General features: G+C 38.4%; 2 long non-coding RNA genes across 2 annotated transcripts; both read right to left on the reverse strand.

The window, feature by feature from the left end:
• Nucleotides 1–9,285: 9,285 nt before the first annotated feature.
• LOC133548806 (uncharacterized) lies at nucleotides 9,286–12,935 on the reverse strand. Its single transcript, XR_009805978.1, has 4 exons — nucleotides 12,766–12,935; nucleotides 12,156–12,233; nucleotides 9,654–9,725; nucleotides 9,286–9,537 (listed from the first exon to the last, which is right to left on the reverse strand). It is a non-coding gene; the product is annotated as an uncharacterized LOC133548806 (long non-coding RNA).
• Nucleotides 12,936–13,376: 441 nt separating this feature from the next.
• Nucleotides 13,377–15,608, reverse strand: LOC133548807 (uncharacterized). The gene is made up of 3 exons (XR_009805979.1): nucleotides 14,983–15,608; nucleotides 13,988–14,065; nucleotides 13,377–13,454 (listed from the first exon to the last, which is right to left on the reverse strand). It is a non-coding gene; the product is annotated as an uncharacterized LOC133548807 (long non-coding RNA).
• Nucleotides 15,609–18,060: the final 2,452 nt, after the last annotated feature.

Below are 18,060 nucleotides of genomic sequence, written 5' to 3' on the forward strand. Positions count from 1 at the left end.
TTGTATGCTCTGGGGCTGAGCTGCTAAGCTTTTTAATTGTGTACATTGAACTGTTCCAGGCTGTGCTTGCTTACAACAGAGTGGTACATTCCTACTCAGACGTGTCCAGTGACATGCAGTGACCTTTACTTCAGGTAAGGCATGAGTCAAGTAGACAACCGATATAATGGAGCAAAAAATACATCGAACCACGTTGTACAAAAACTCAAGATCATTTACATTAACTCAGCTCTACGTTGTGCAGGTTACAAATTAGGTATGACCTTCACAGTGCAAACAAGTCCAAAAAGTGCAAATTAATTTGGTCCACGTTTTATCCAAAGTTTGAATTTGTCATTTTCCATCCAATGTTTATTAAAACGTCAACCTCCCAGCACGATGGACCGATGCACTACTGTCCTCTTGGGGGCGACACAGAGCCGTATACAAATGACACCAACCTAATGTAAGGGCTCGTGCAAAGCCAACAGATCAAGCGTGTAGCTTCCATTTTTAAGGAAAATTATCTTTTTTTTTTTCATTTTATAATTAGCCTATTGAGTCAGACTGCCGAGAAATATGATGATTATCGATTAGGAGTGACAGATTGTTTGGTAAATGTATAGCATGTTCTATATGTTATAGTTATTTGAATGACTCTTACCATAATATGTTACGTTAACATACCAGGCACCTTCTCAGTTGGTTATTTATGCGTCATATAACGTACACTTATTCAGCCTGTTGTTCACTATTCTTTATTTAATTTAAATTGCCTTTCAAATGTCTATTCTTGGTGTTGGATTTTATCAAATAAATTTCCCCCAAAAATGCGACTTATACTCCAGTGCGACGTATATGTTTTTTTCCTTCTTTATTATGCATTTTGGGCCGGTGCGACGTATACTCCGGAGCGACCTATAATCCAAAAAATACGGTAATTAGAATCGCGGTACTATACTAATACTGGTATACCACACATCCCTAGTCAACATGGATAATTTTGACTGGAAAGATATATGTTTTTGAGAAATATCGACATAGATGTGGACTTAGCCTCGGTCCCTGATAAGTATCGCACGAGCCAGTTGTAGGGGCCAAACATTTCCGTGACCAAACGCAGAGGGAGGAAAGGGGGGCTAAGGGCCACATTAATCCATGTCAGTGCAGGCCAAATTATTTATCACCTTGTGCAAACAAACTGTGTCCTGGACAGCATGTCAGGGTGGGGGGAACGGAGGGTACGGAGGGGGCGTGTGAGGTCCGCAAGGGCTGCCAGCTACTCTGCAGCTTGACCCCCATCACTCTTCCCCTTATCTCTCCTCCTCGGCCAGCTCCTCATTACTTTGGCACATAGGCAACCGGGGCCCGGCGACTATGTGCAGACGACACACAATGAGATAACTGATGAAGTCTTTATTTTAGCCCTCTGTGACACACTCACTACCTTTTATTTGGGTTTTATTTAAAGCACCGGCACTAGTTTATGTGTCCACTTGTTCTTTTGTGTGCCTGTGCTGTGTTGGTGTGTTTATAAGCAACATGTGGAGAGGAGGGAGGAGGTTGCATCTGGACTCTGGGAAGCAGGCTGCTCATCCTCTCTCATCCAGGCGGGCCCCGAGAGTTCCAATCAATAACCAGTCCCTGTAGCTGCCCCGAGCAAGCTGTTTGAAAAGTCAGAGTAGCATGAAATGGCCATTATTAAATTACTGGGACGGACACATTTAGAAGGCCATTGCATTAAGGGAGCAAGCTCACCCAATTAGTGGATCAGCACATTAATAGCCCTGGATGAGAACACCATCTGATCAGAGATTAGACATACACACAATCTATTGACCTATTTTAGCGGACCACTGAAAGCTTCATATAGTATTCACTTGGTGCAACGCTAACTCATGTAGCATAAGCCACAATGGATGGCTTTATACTTCATGCATGATTCATGTTTGGACTCAAAGCTTCGTGATCTTACTGCAATTGTTCTTTTGCTGAGTCAAACCTCATCCATTTACAAGTAGCAAAGCGGTCTTGGAGACAAAGAGGGATTGTTGTAAGATGTTCCCTCTGTCTGGTCCAAGCACATTCTCCAGAGAGGAAAATAAGAACTGATTTACTCTCTCGGTTACTCTGCAAAGTCTGCCCCATATTTGAAAAAAAAAAAGGAGGCCAAAGAAAAGAGGCTGGTTTAAGCATGAAGTTATACCAATCTTTTAGTTGTTTGTTGCCTTTGAAGAATAAACTGTATTTTACGGACAATATACAAGCCGCACCCGCCGTATTCTTGAATAAATAAATATTTTTACATAATAAGCCACACAAACTATAAGCCACATCTATATAGTGGTACGAAAAATGTTGCAAATGTTTATTTACATACCTTAATTGTTTCCAAACGGTGCCTGTGACAAGGCAGTAAGGCGGATGATCAAACAAAACGGAAGTCATTATCATTGACCCACCTGACTGCGGAAGCTAGCTCTCCAATCAGCTAAACAGACCCAATAACTGTCACGCCTATGGTTCATGTTTTGTTTTAGTCATGCTATGTTTAGTTTTTTGGACATTTAGTTCTGTTTTGCATTTCCTTGTTTGTCTTACCATGCCAACTGATTTAGTTTTCTGTCATGTCTGATCATGAGTTTTGTATGGCCATATTACCCTGAGCATCCCCAATCTCATCTGTTCTCAAAGCTAAGCAGTGTCTGTCCTGCTTAGTACTTGGATGGGAGACTGCCTAGGAATACCAGGTGCTTTTGGACTCTAAGTTCCTTTTTTTTCACTCCCTGTTTTTTTACCATGACGACCAATCAGTTCACCTGTCTTGTCTCACACCTGTTTTCACTTATCATGTTCATTATTTAAGCCACAGTTACCAGGTAGTCTGTCTGGCAACATCACCTCATTCACGCCCTCGATTATCTGCTTCATGCCTTGCAATGCTGTCCATTTTGTCCACATAAGTTTTTGTTATTCATGCCACTGCGCAAGTGTTTTTGTTTCAAGTTTGTAGTTTATAGCCTTTGTGCTAGTCTTTTGTATCATAGCCCAGTTTGTTGTACCGCCATTGTGCGTGTTTTTTGTTGGTTCCTGTTTTTAGTTTTTGTGTTAAAATAAAGATGTCTTTACCTTCACGCCATTTCCACTCCATTCCCTTCGCACCACGGGAAAACAACCCAAGACCAAGTCCAAGCCTGACAATAACAATTTGGTGATTTTACAAAGCTGAAACAATACAAAAAGAATGCCATTGTAAGTTATTAATATTAACACAGTAGTGTTGTCCCGGTACCAAAATGCATTTCGATACTTTTATAAATAAAGGGACCACAGACAATTGCATTATTGGCTTTATTTTAACAAAAAATCTTATGGTACATTAAACAGATTTTTCTTTTTGCAAGTTTGGCCTTAAATAAAACAGTGAACATAGGAAACAAATTTTCTTTTATTAGTAAGTAAACAAACAAAGGCTCCTAATTTAGCTTCTAACATATGCAGTAACATATTGTGTCATTTATCATTCTATTATTTTGTCAACATTATTAAGGACAAGTGGTAGAAAATGAATTATTAATCTAATTGTTCATTTACTGTTAATATCTGCTTACTTTCTCTTTTAACATGTTTTATCTACATTTCTGTTAAAATGTAATAATCACTTGTTCTTCTGTTGTTTGGATGCTTTACATTTGCTGCTGGGTTTGTTCTCCCGGGATGCAAACGGACTATTCTGGACCAAGCGTGAAGGTTGGAACATATTTAATCATTCACTATTAAATAGGTACAAACAAAAGGGCGCACAAGGCGAAGGCACAACTTAGCGCATGATACAAAAACTAACACTTAGGCAGAAACTATGGACATGAAACAAAACTCGCTAACTGTGGCATGAATAAACAAAACTTACTTAGCAAAGCATTAAACGAGCAATCGCATGAAAACAAGCATGAACCTGTGGCATGAAACAATCCATACAGAGCAGCGTGAACTGAGCATGAAACAAGCAATGTCGCCAGGACGACTAACTGGCAAAACAGGCTTAAATTATAGTCTCTAATTAGAGCAGGTGCGTGATCCGAACACATGGGGCATGTGAAACTAAGGAGTCGTCATGGAAACTAAAACAAAAAAGGGTGCACAAAAACAGGAACTAATGAGTCCAAAACTAATAAAACATAACTAAACAAAACATGATCGAGACCACAGATCATGACAGTCTGCCTGTTGTTCCAAATCAGACAGAACCCTCATTAAGCTGTTTACCAACACTTGACTTTTGCAACACTTCTGCTGTGTAAAATTTGAGCATACGCAGATCCAAAACACACGCGCACAGATTGAAATACGCGTTTGCAAATAATTTTGCTTCAATAATATTTTCGTAGTTTGTATCTTCTTGTTTGGATGAAGATTTAATCGATCTCCGTGCAGACACCATCCTCAGTTGTGTGTGTTTATCCCCATTTATGGGTAAAAAATTGAATGTCACAGATGAACAACTTCTAGATTCATGGCTAAATCCACCTATTATCACGATGAGAAGCATGATTTATAATCAAGAATAACTTTGACGAATATTTGGGTAATATTCAGGTCAAGATATAAATATTGGGTATTGTTGGCGGGATTTCGTTGGTTATTTAGAGCAGTGGTCCCCAACCTTTTTGTATCCGCGGACCGGTCAACGCTTAATAATTAGTCCCGCGGCCCGGGGGTGGGGGACTAATTATTGTTGTCATGAAAAAGGGACGTTTTTGTCATGAAAAAGGGAGGTTTTTGTGGTTGGTGCACTAATTGTAAGTGTATATTGTGTTTTTTATGTTGATTTAATATATATATTTTTTTTAAATAAAAATGAATAAAAAATTATTCTGCGGCCCGGTACCAATCGGGCCACAGACCGGTACCGGGCCGCGGCCCGGTGGTTGGGGACCACTGATTTAGAGGGTTTTGAGGGTGAAATAGAGAGCCCCCATTGACTACATTGTTAGTGGACTTTTATTTATTTATTTCCAACTTAGAATGTATAAAAAAATAAAAACGTATGTGTTCATGTCTTTTATAAGTTTTGTGAATGATAGCACGTCTTTGTCTATTTTCTGCGTATTTCCAGTATGACTAATCTGATAACTTGGTTGGAGTGCAGAAGCATGACTCCAGTGACGTCAATCTCCAGAAATAGCAGAAGGTATTCGGAGCGGAAGATTCAAAACGATTGACTGAATTTTGGCATTTTGTGATGTTTGAACTGTGTTTTTAGATACTTTGTAGATTGTTCATTTTAGATACTTTGCAGATTGTTCATTTGATTGGATATGGTTCACTGGGTACAATGAAACACAATTGAGCATATAAAGTCAACTTTTTCCACTCTACTGGTATTTCTAAGCTTCTACTGAATACATGCACCTGAGGATAGGTTGATTGGTAACACTGAATTGGTCCTAATGTGAAAATGTTAGTGTGAATGTTCTTCCACCTGAATAATGTTAAAAAAATGATAATTTCACAGTGGTAATACAAATATGTAAATATACGGTGTATAAACATGGTACGAGTCTTAAAGTTTATTTTTTTCCCCAGCTCACCTGTCAGTCATCCTGTGGGCTTTTTTTTACCTTTGCCCCATGTCAGCCCCAGCAATATTCAGCTTTGGAAGAATATTCCAAAAAAAAGTATAAATGGGCATTAAAAAAACGTGTACTGCAATGTAACAAGGACATCTTGCACTATTGATACTAATAACACAAAGCTGCCATACAGGCTGTTTTTTTACTCTCAATTTTCATTGCTCTAATCATTTTAAAAATGAACATATAATTGACAAATAAAGAGATTTAGGCATTGGAAGCAAAAAATATTTATTGATGTATGATTTATTTTGTAGACTTCAATGGGTGGGGGCATTTTGAATCCCCAAGACCATGAATCTGTTTTTTTTTAAACTGTCATTGTTGAAATATAATATGAATCAACGACAATGTTGTGATGAATTATTTACTTATTCAAGGCTCTGAGAGTAGTCCATAGTGGGGCCAGCAGGGAATCATCTTAAGTGGAGACAGGTCAGCAGCGCAGAGACGTTCCAAACTGATGCACAGATGAGTGGTCCAGCCTGGTCGTCGTCCCCCCCGTCCGTCCCCGCACGCAGGAGAAGGGGGCCGAGCAGAAAAGAGACGGCAGATCAACTGGTCTAAAAGGGGGGTTGATTTAAAGGCTAGAGTATACAAATGACTTTTAAGATGGGACTTAAATGCTTCTACTGAGGTAGCATCTCGAAATGTTACCGGGAGGGCATTCCAGATTACTGGACCCCAATTAGAAAACGCTCCATAGCTCGCAGACTTTTTTTGGGCTCTGGGAATCACTAATAAGCCGGAGTTCTTAGAACACAGATTTCTGGCAGGTACATATGGTACATTACAATCAGCAAGATAGGATGGAGCTAAACCGTGTAGTGTTTTATACATAGGTAGTAAAACCTTAAAGTCACATCTTAAGTGCACAGGAAGCCAGTGCAGGTGAGCCAGTATTGGCGAAATATGTTCAAACTTTCTTGTTTTTGTCAAAAGTCACATTTTTGTACCAACTGTAATCTTTTAATGCTAGACATTGGGAGACCCAAAAATAATACGTTACAGTAATCGAGACGAGGCGTAACAAACGCATGAATAATGATCTTAGAGTCGCTAGTGGACGAAATGGAACAAATTTTAGCGATATTATGGAGATGAAAGAAGGCTGTTTTAGTAACACTCTTAATGTGTCACTCAAACGAAAGAGTTGGGTCGAAGATAATAACCATATTCTTTACGGAGTCGCCTTATGTTATTGTTTGGTTGTCAAATGTTGAGGTGGTTTTATTCAATAGGTTTCTAGCAGGACCGATTTTCAGCATTTCCGTTTTTTTAGCGTTGAGTTGCAAAAATGTAGCATCCATTGTTTCATTTAATTCAGACACGCCTCCAGCTGACTACAATCTGGCATGTTGGTCAGCTTTAGGAGCATGTAGAGTTGGGTGTCATTAGCATACCAGTGAAAGCTAACATCGTATTTGCGTATCACCTAGCGGCAGCATGTAGATGCTGAAGAGTCCAGGGCCAAGAACCGAACCCTGGGGAACTTCATACGTTACCTTAGCATACTGCGAGGTCACATTGTTTTGGGAGACACACTGCATCCTGTCAGTAAGATAGAAGTTAAACCAAGAAAGGGCTAAGTGTGACATACCAATATGTGTTTTCTTACGACCTAATAAAATATTATGATTGACGGTATCGAAATATATATAAATATATATATATATATATATATGCATATATATATATACATAAATATAGGGGGGCTTCATGGTGGCAGAGGGGTTAGTGCGTCTGCCTCACAATACGAAGGTCCTGCAGTCTTGGGTTCAATTCTAGGCTCGGGTTCTTTCTGTGTGGAGTTTGCATGTTCTCCCCGTGACTGTGTGGGTTCCCTGCGGGTACTCCGGCTTCCTCCCACTTCCAAAGACATGCACCTGGGGATAGGTTGATTGGCAACACTAAATTGGCCCTAGTGTGTGAATGTGAGTGTGAATGTTGTCTGTCTATCTGTGTTGGCCCTGTGATGAGGTGGCGACATGTCCAGAGTGTACACCCGCCTTCTGCCCGATTATAGCTGAGATTGGCGCCAGCGCCCCCTGCAATCCCAAAAGGGAATAAGCGGTAGAAAATGGATGGATGGAGAAAATGGGTATCGAAATAACAAATAAATGAAAAAAAAGAAAATCAATAAAAGAAAATGCAATCTTTACCTTTTTATGTTTTTAAATAACTCCATAGAACTCAAATACAATATATGCAGTAATAGTAATAATTAATATGAAACGAAAAGAACATTAATTATTTTCGGCAGAATACTACCGGGATTACAAATATTAAAAATGGATGATAAATAAATAGTTTTTGAATAATTGTACCATAACACCAACTTTGAAAAAATAGCAAAATAATGTTATTAGTGCAGCACATTGTATGAAAAAATATGTGAAAAAGAATGTTATATAATAACAAAAACAAAATAAAACAATTGAAATAATAGTCTGTTACCACTTTAATGCTTTGCAATTGTGGCAAAACCCAACATCTTGCCTCGAGCTGTTAGCGGAGCAAAAAGTGGAAGGATATTTATAAGTTTTTAATAATAATAATACACTGTTTTACTCTCAATGTAATAGCTTGAAAAAAAATGGAAAATACTACTGTAGTCGAGGAGTATTATTCATATCAATACACTTGATAAGAAGCCGCCACTGGCCTGGCACAGCATTGTCTCTTCAAGGCCTTGGGCATTTTATTTATTTATTTATTTTTTTTAGTGAGCGATGTTTTTAATATAAATTATTCAGCCTGCAGTCGAAGCAATCGTTTTTAAAGAGCACCTTGTTTGCTCCTAATTTTACAGCTGGTCAGGCAGAAGTACAGCGGCTAACCTGAGGGTCAGACGAGCAGATGGGAATTGACATCTCTCCAGCTCCCTTCCAATGCAGTTCTAACGGCACACACACACACACACACACACACACACACACACACACATACGTGTTTGGGTGACATATGAGGACTTATGACAAAAACGTGACATATGGGGACATGCCTTTCCAATGGTCCTACAGGCCTGGGAATCAGACGGTTAGTGAACCAGAATTTTAGAAACACAGTGGTCTATTGAGATTTTTGCAACTCTTTTGTTTTTTTCTGAACCTGATTTTTATGGTACATATGAGGACTTGTCAGGTTTAGGTGACAAATGAAGACCAGAGTGTTTAAGATTTCAAGTTTATGTGACATATGATGACCATGATGTCACAGAGTGTTTAAGATTTCAGGTTCATGTGACATATGATGACCATGACGTCACAGAGTGTTTAAGATTTCAAGTTTATGTGACATATGATGACCATGACGTCACAGAGTGTTTAAGATTTCAAGTTTATGTGACATATGATGACCATGACGTCACAGAGTGTTTAAGATTTCTAGTTTGTGAAATATGACAACCATGACGTCACAGAGTGTTTAAGATTTCAGGTTCATGTGACATATGAGGCTAATGACATCAGAGACTTAACAAAACCACCTGAGTTGGTTTAGTTGATGTGTTGTCATTTAAAAAAAATCCCAATCCCATGCTACTGTAATCTAAAACCAAGAAGAGTTTAAAAGAAACATGGGTAAAAATGTAATTGTCGATTAAGTGTAACTGAATTGTTTTTGTGGATTTTGTCGCTAAGAATTATCTGGAATAAATACAAAACGCTTGCTGTTTATTTTGCTTTTTTAATTGCTGGTAACATACTCAAACTACCACAGAAGATGTGGGAAAACATTTTTTTTTCCTTTTTTAAATATAATTCTGTTATGGATGTAGTACTTGATGTCAAGCCAATCTCTGTCCTGTAGAGTTACTAGTTCTTTATGGAGGGAGGCTTCACAATCTTTTTTACCTGGTACTTTGTTGCCAGTTACAAAATGCAACATGTGTCATTCAACTGCTTCCACTTCTTCCCCTTTGCAGCTGTCATAAAGGAGACAAAATACAATTTCTTACTGAAGGAATAATGACTATAACACAGTGAAAAGGTGCAAAACGTAATATAATATTCTAGTAAATTATGTGGATTATTTATTTACCCCGCTTTGGAGTGGACCAAGTGGAAGAAGCTTGAGACATACCCACTTCCAGCGATTTGTCCTGCTGTCAATCTGAAAGGAAGAATTAGAAAACTGTAAAAGTAAACATTTAAAATATTGTGCTTTGTGAAGCAGCGGAGTATGTGTTGTCTGTCTATTTATCAATAATGCAGACGAGGAGTGTTGGCTGAGTTCTTAACGTTTGCTTTCAGAGCGTGCATATCACAACATACAAGATGCCGTCATGGCGACACAACCTATCCCGGGCTACCGCGCATGCTCGTCACTCCTGTTGCATGCTGGGTAGGGTAGTTCTTTTTTCCCCTGGCTCATAACATTACAATATAGTACCATGTATATGATGCCTTCAGTTTATCAAAGCACCAAGCAAACAGATATGGTCATAATTATTTTAAGTGCACTACGCAGAATAAACACAACATTATTAATATTGCTACTAAGGATAATTTGATCAAAAATTCCCTAAAACAGCCCACTACCTATAATATAAGTTTTTTAAACATAAGATCCCTGATAAAAAAAAAATGTTTCTGCTGTTACCTCAGAAATTGCCTGTTCAGATGTTATGATTGTGGCTCAGAGATTTGTATGTAGATTATATTTATTTTCCATAACAAACAGGATAACTTAAATACCCTGGCAGTGGCAATAAGCTTAAATGTTTGTATTTACATTTTTGGAGTTGATTTTCATAAAATATGCTATTTAACTGCTACTGTTTAACAAGGACTGATTTAAATTGTGTTTGCACAGCAAATGTTTTGGCGCTTTTGTTCATGTGGGAGAATATTCCAATAAAGGTGCACTACACACTACTTTTGAATTCATTATTGGGTTTTGCGTATACAATGCAGTTAATCGCGATTAATAAGAGAAATAGTGCGATTAACTTCGATTAAACATTTTAATCGTTGCCCAGCCCTAATATATATACAAAAAAGTTGGGAAAATTGTGTTAGATGTAAATATAAACTGAATACAATGATTTGCAAATCCTTTTCAACCCATATTCAATTGAAAGCATTACAAAGACAACATATTTGATGTTAAAACTCAAACTTTTTTTTTTTTGCAAATAATAATTAACTTAGAATTTCATGGCTGCAACACGTGCCAAAGTAGTTGGGAAAGGGCATGTTCACCACTGTGTTACATCACATTTTCTTTTAACAACACTCAATAAACGTTTGGGAACTGAGGAAACTAATTGTTGAAGCTTTGAAAGTAGAATTCTTTACCATTCTTGCTTGATGTAGAGCTTAAGTTGTCGTATTTTACGCTTCATAATGCGCTACACATTTTCGATGGGAGACATGTCTGGACTGCAGGCGGACCAGGAAAGTACCCGCACTCTTTTACTACGAAGACACGCTGTTGTAACACGTGGCTTGGCATTGTTTTGCTGAAATAAGCAGGGGCGTCCATGATAATGTTGCTTGGATGACAACATATGTTGCTCCAAAACCTGTATGGACCATTCAGCATTAATGGTGCCTTCTCAGATGTGTAAGTTACCCATGATTTGGGCACTAATACACCCCCATACCATCACACATGCTGGCTTTTGAACTTTGCGCCTATAACAATCCGGATGGTTATTTTTCTCTTTGTTCCGGAGAACACCACGTCCACAATTTCCATATATAATTTGAAATGTGGACTCGTCAGACCACAGAACACTTTTCCACTTTGCATCAGTCCATCTTAGATGAGCTCGGGCCCAGCGAAGCCCGCGACGTTCCTCTGTGTTGTTGATAAATGGCATTTGCTTTGCATAGTAGAGTTTTAACTTGCATTTACAGATGTAGCGACCAACTGTAGTAACTGACAGTGGTTTTCTGAAGTATTTCTGAGCCCATGTGGTGATATCTTTTACACACTGATGTCGGTTTTTAATGCAGTACATCGCTTACGTCCAGTGATTTCTCCAGATTCTCTGAACCTTTTGATAATTTTACGGACCCTAGATGGTAAAATCCCTAAATTCTTTGCAAAAAAAATGTTTAGCAGTTTTAACATCAAATATGTTGTCTTTGTAGCATATTCAACAGAATTGGGGTTGAAAATTCTTTGCAAATCATTGTATCCTGTTTATATGTACATCTAACACAATTTCCCAACTCATATGGAAACGGGGTTTGAATGTATTTATATATATATATATATATATATATATATATATATATATATATATATATATATAGCCTATTATTTGCGCACTATTTACAAGTTATGTACCAAAAACACGACCACCGAAAAAATACTTTGATCAATGAAAACAGCGCTGCAGAAACCGGCTGTAAACATCTCCTGTTTTGCTAAACATGAGTTCCAAACTCCCTACTGACTAACATGGATGTACCCTTACGAAAATGATGTCATATAAACTGATCTGTGAGAGATTAAAATTAATAAATGTCTTTCAAAATATAGGTTGGGTCAAATTTAGAGCAGATATAGTAAAAATAGACATGTAATAACCTGTTGGAGGGATGAAGTCGGTTTATGGCTGTCATCTGAATCTAGAGAATGTTGAGATAGAACCTCAACAGTTGGTTTCTGCAACAAAACACAAAAATATAATGTCATAACTAATTAATTATAACATTCTCACCACTTTTTGTTGATAAAAATCTGAGCATACAATGCCAGATAAAGGGTAAAAATTATTACAGAGTTTCAGCTCTTAGACAATTCATTAAGAATGTAACACACACAAAAATCTGGTTCAGAAAATATGAGGACCTGAATTGAGACACTCATTTTAAAGCTTTGACATTAACATTATAACACACATTTTCTGGTTCAGAAAATATGAGGACCTTATATGAAACACACCTAAGTCTTTCTTGCTTCAAACAATATAAGGACATGACGAGTGCTCACATGTAGAATTTATGTTGTTGACTTGTAACATCTCCTGTTTTGCTAAACATGAGTTCTAAACTTCCTACTGACTAACATGGATGTACCCTTGCGAAAAAGTTGTCATATAAACTGATCTGTGAGAGATTAAAATAAATAAATGTCTTTCAAAATATAGGTTGGGTCAAATTTAGAGCAGATATAGTAAAAATAGACATGTAATAACCTGTTGGAGGGATGAAGTCAGTTAATGGCTCACATCTGAATCTGGAGAATGTTGAGATGGAACCTCAACAGTTGGTTTCTGCAACAAAACACAAAAATATAATGTCAAAACTAATTAATTATAACATTATCAGCACTTTTTGTTGATAAAACTCTGAGCATACAATGCCAGATAAATAGTAAAGATTATTACAGAGTTTCAGCTCTTAGACAATTAATTAAGAATATAAAACACACTCAAATCTGGTTCAGAAAATATGAGGACCTGAATTGAGACACTCATTTTAAAGCTTGGACATTAACATTGTAACACACACTAATCTGGTTTAGAAAATATGAGGACCTTATATGAAACACACCTAAGTCTTTCTTGGTTCAAACAATATAAGGACATGACGAGTGGTCACATGTAGAATGTATGTTGTTGACTTGTAACATCTCCTGTTTTGCTAAACATGAGTTCTAAACTTCCTACTGACTAACATGGATGTACCCTTGCGAAAAAGTTGTCATATAAACTGATCTGTGAGAGATTAAAATAAATAAATGTCTTTCAAAATATAGGTTGGGTCAAATTTAGAGCAGATATAGTAAAAATAGACATGTAATAACCTGTTGGAGGGATGAAGTCAGTTAATGGCTCACATCTGAATCTGGAGAATGTTGAGATGGAACCTCAACAGTTGGTTTCTGCAACAAAACACAAAAATATAATGTCAAAACTAATTAATTATAACATTATCAGCACTTTTTGTTGATAAAACTCTGAGCATACAATGCCAGATAAATAGTAAAGATTATTACAGAGTTTCAGCTCTTAGACAATTAATTAAGAATATAAAACACACTCAAATCTGGTTCAGAAAATATGAGGACCTGAATTGAGACACTCATTTTAAAGCTTGGACATTAACATTGTAACACACACTAATCTGGTTTAGAAAATATGAGGACCTTATATGAAACACACCTAAGTCTTTCTTGGTTCAAACAATATAAGGACATGACGAGTGGTCACATGTAGAATGTATGTTGTTGACTTGTAACATCTCCTGTTTTGCTAAACATGAGTTCCAAACTCCTTACTGACTAACATGGATGTACCCTTACGAAAATGTTGTCAAATAAACTGATCTGTGAGAGATTAAAATTAATAAATGTCTTTCAAAATATAGGTTGGGTCACATTTAGAGCAGATATAGTAAAAATAGACTTGTAATAACCTGTTGGAGGGATGAAGTCGGTTTATCGCTCACATCTGAATCTGGAGAATGTTGAGATAGAACCCCAACAGTTGGTGTCTGCAACAAAACACAAAAATATAATGTCAGAACTAATTAATTATAACATTAACAACCACTTTTGGTTGATAATATTCTGAGCATATAATTCTACATAAACAGTAAAGATTATTATAGCGTTTTAGCTCTTAGACTATTATTTAAGAATGTAACATTCACTAAAATGTGGTTCAGAAAATATGAGGACCTGGATTGAAACACTCATTTTAAAGCTTTGAATTAAACATTGTAACACACACTAATGTGGTTCAGAAAATATGAGGACCTTATATGAAACACACTGAAGTCTTTTTTAGTTCAAACAATATGAGTACATGACAAGTGATCACATACAGAATTCATGTTGCTGACCTGTAACATCTCCTGTTTTGCTAAACATGAGTTGTTATTTCCACACTGACTAACATGGATGTACCCTTAAAAAATGTTGTCATATAAACTGATCTGTGAGAGGTTAAAAGAATTAAATGTCTTTTGAAGTATAGGTTGTGTCAAGTTTTTAGCAGATATAGGGCAGCACGGTGGTACAGGGGTTAGTGCATGTGTGTCACAAATCGAAGGTCCTGAGTAGTCCTGAGTTAAATCCTGGGCTCGTGATCTTTCTGTGTGGAGTTTGCATGTTCTCCCCGTGACTGCGTGGGTTCCCTCCGGGTATTACGGCTTCATCTTACCTCCAAAGACATGCACCTGGGGATAGGTTGATTGGCAACACTAAATTGGCCCTAGTGTGTGAATGTGAGTGTGAATGTTGTCTATTTGTGTTGGCCGTGTAATGAGGTGGCGACTTGTCCAGGGTGTACTCCGCCTTCCGCCCGAATGCAGCTCAGATAGGCTCAAGCACACCCCGCCACCCCAAAAAAGGGACAGGTAGTAGAAAATGGATGGATGGATGGATAGTAAAATAGTCAAGTAATAACCTGTTGGAGGGATGAAGTCGGTTTATCGCTCACATGAATCTGGAGAATGTTGAGATAGAACATCAACAGTTGCTGTCTGCAACAAAACACAGAAAAATAATGTTAGAACTTATTAATTATAACATTATCAGCACTTTTTGTTGTTAACATTATGAGCATATAATGCCAGATAAATACTAAAGATATTTATAGAGGGTTTCTGTCTCTTGTCCCGCTCATGTCTTGAGATGAACTTCCCTCGGTACTCGACCACAAAAGAACCTTTTTAAATTGATGCAAGAGCAAATACACCATATCCTGATAAAACAGTTTATCAATTAACAATGTTTGGAATATCTGTTTTAAAAAGGAATAATAATAGTCGTTACTTGACAAAAAATTCAATTACAAACAGAATTACTCTTTCATAAATGTAATTAATTATTAAATTAAGTACAAACCCCGTTTCCATATGAGTTGGGAAATTGTGTTAGATGTAAATATAAACAGAATACAATGATTTGCAAATCCTTTTCAACCCATATTCAGTTGAATATGCTACAAAGACAACATATTTGATGTTCAAACTTATAAACGTTTTTTTGGTGCAAATAATCAATAACTTTAGAATTTGATGCCAGCAACACGCGACAAAGAAGTTGGGGAAGGTGGCAATAAATACTGATAAAGTTAAGAAATGCTCATCAAACACTTATTTGGGACATCCCACAGGTGTGAAGGCTAATTGGGAACAGGTGGGTGCCATGATTGGGTATAAAAACAGCTTCCCAAAAAATGCTCAGTCTTTCACAGGAAAGGATGGGGCGAGGTACACCCCTTTGTCCACAACTGCGTGAGCAAATAGTCAAACAGTTTAAGAACAACGTTTCTCAAAGTGCAATTGCAAGAAATTTAGGGATTTCAATATCTACAGTCCATGATATCATCAAAAGGTTCAGAGAATCTGGAGAAATCACTCCACGTAAGCGGCATGTCTGGAAACTAACATTGAATAACCGTGACCTTCGATCCCTCAGACGGCACTGTATCAAAAACCGACATCAATCTCTAAAGGATATCACCACATGAGTTCAGGAACACTTCAGAAAACCCATCCATCCATCCATTTTCTACCGCTTATTCCCTTTTTGGGGTCGCGGGGGGCGCTGGTGCCTATCTCAGCTACAATCGGGCGGAAGGCGGGGTACACCCTGGACAAGTCGCCACCTCATCGCAGGGCCAACACAGATAGACAGACAACATTCACACTCACATTCACACACTAGGGCCAATTTAGTGTTGCCAATCAACCTATCCACAGGTGCATGTCTTTGGAAGTGGGAGTTAACCGGAGTAACCGGAGAGAACCCACGCATTCACGGGGAGAACATGCAAACTCCACACAGAAAGATCCCGAGCCTGGATTTGAACCCAGGACTGCAGGACCTTCGTATTGTGAGGCAGACGCACTAACCCCTCTGCCACCGTGAAGCCCACTTCAGAAAACCACTGTCACTAAATACAGTTTGTTGCTATATCTGTAAGTGCAAGTTAAAGCTCTATTATGCAAAGCGAAAGCCAATTATCAACATCCAGAAACGCCGCCGGCTTCTCTGGGCCCGAGATCATCTAAGATGGACTGATGCAAAGTGGAAAGGTGTTCTGTGGTCTAACGAGCCCAAATTTCAAATTGTTTTTGGAAATATTTGACACCGTTTCATCCGGACCAAAGGGGAAGCGAACCATCCAGACTGTTATCGACGCAAAGTTGAAAAGCCAGCATCTGTGATGGTATGGGGGTGCATTAGTGCCCAAGGCATGGGTAACTTACACATCTGTAAGTTACCCATCTGTTTGGAACAACATTTGCTGCCACTTAAGCGCCAACTTTTTCATGGACGCCCCTGCTTATTTCAGCAAGACAATGCCAAGCCACATTCAGCACGTGTTCAGCTTCATAAAAAAAGAGTGCAGGTACTTTCCTGACCGGCCTGCAGTCCTATCAAAAATGTGTGGTGCATTATGAAGCGTAAAATACGACAGAGGAGACCACGGACTGTTGAAGGACTGAAGCTCTACATAAAACAAGAATGGGAAAGAATTCCACCTTCCAAGCTTCAACAATTAGGGTCCTCAGTTCCCAAACGGTTATTGAGTATTGTTGAAAGAAAAGGTGATGTAACACAGTGGTGAACATGCCCTTTCCCAACTACTTTGGCACGTGTTACAGCCATGAAATTCTAAGTTAATTATTATTTGTAAAAAAAATTATTCCGTTTGGATTTACATCTAACACAATTTCCCAACTCATATGGAAACGGGGTTTGTAATTAATGTGTTACTTGAAAAAGAAAAGTTTTAAATATCTAGCATATGCAGTTGAGAGACATTTCACGAGAGCAGAGTGTGTGTGTGCCTTTAAAAAGCTGTGCCTTTTGCCAAGTGGGACGTCAGCGCCCAGACATAGCAGAATAGTTCAGCTGTATTTTTTAGCTTAGCAGTGGCAGTTAAGATAGTTCTGTTGAATGTTTTTGTTTGCGTGTGGATGAGGCCTCTTTCTATTTGATATCGTGTTCGTAATTACTTCCGGGGGTTGCTTTCATTAGTAATAAGATATTACCTGCACTAAACCTTTTGTGCTTCTAACGCTGTCTTGTTGACATACAATCACATCAAAAGTAGCATGCCACATTACATCAAACGCATCGTAACAGCGTTGTAGCGTACATAAAAGTTATTAGATTACTCGTTACCGGTAAAAGTAACAGCATTAGTAACATCGTTTTCATATACCGCTGTTATACCATCCATCCATCCATCCATCCATCATCTTCCGCTTTTCCGAGGTGGGGTCGCGGTGGCAGCAGCCTAAGCAGGGAAGCCCAGACTTCCCTCTCCCCAGCCACTTCGTCTAGCTCTTCCCGGGGGATCCCGAGGCGTTCCCAGGCCAGCCGGGAGACATAGTCTTCCCAACGTGTCCTGGGTCTTCCCCGTGGCCTCCTACCGGTTGGACGTGCCCTAAACACCTCCCTAGGGAGGCGTTCGGGTGGCATCCTGACCAGATGCCCGAACCACCTCATCTGGCTCCTCTCCATGTGG

The sequence above is a fragment of the Nerophis ophidion genome, linkage group LG03 (genome assembly GCF_033978795.1).
Source record: "Nerophis ophidion isolate RoL-2023_Sa linkage group LG03, RoL_Noph_v1.0, whole genome shotgun sequence".
In the NCBI taxonomy this organism is placed as follows: Eukaryota; Metazoa; Chordata; class Actinopteri; order Syngnathiformes; family Syngnathidae; genus Nerophis; species Nerophis ophidion.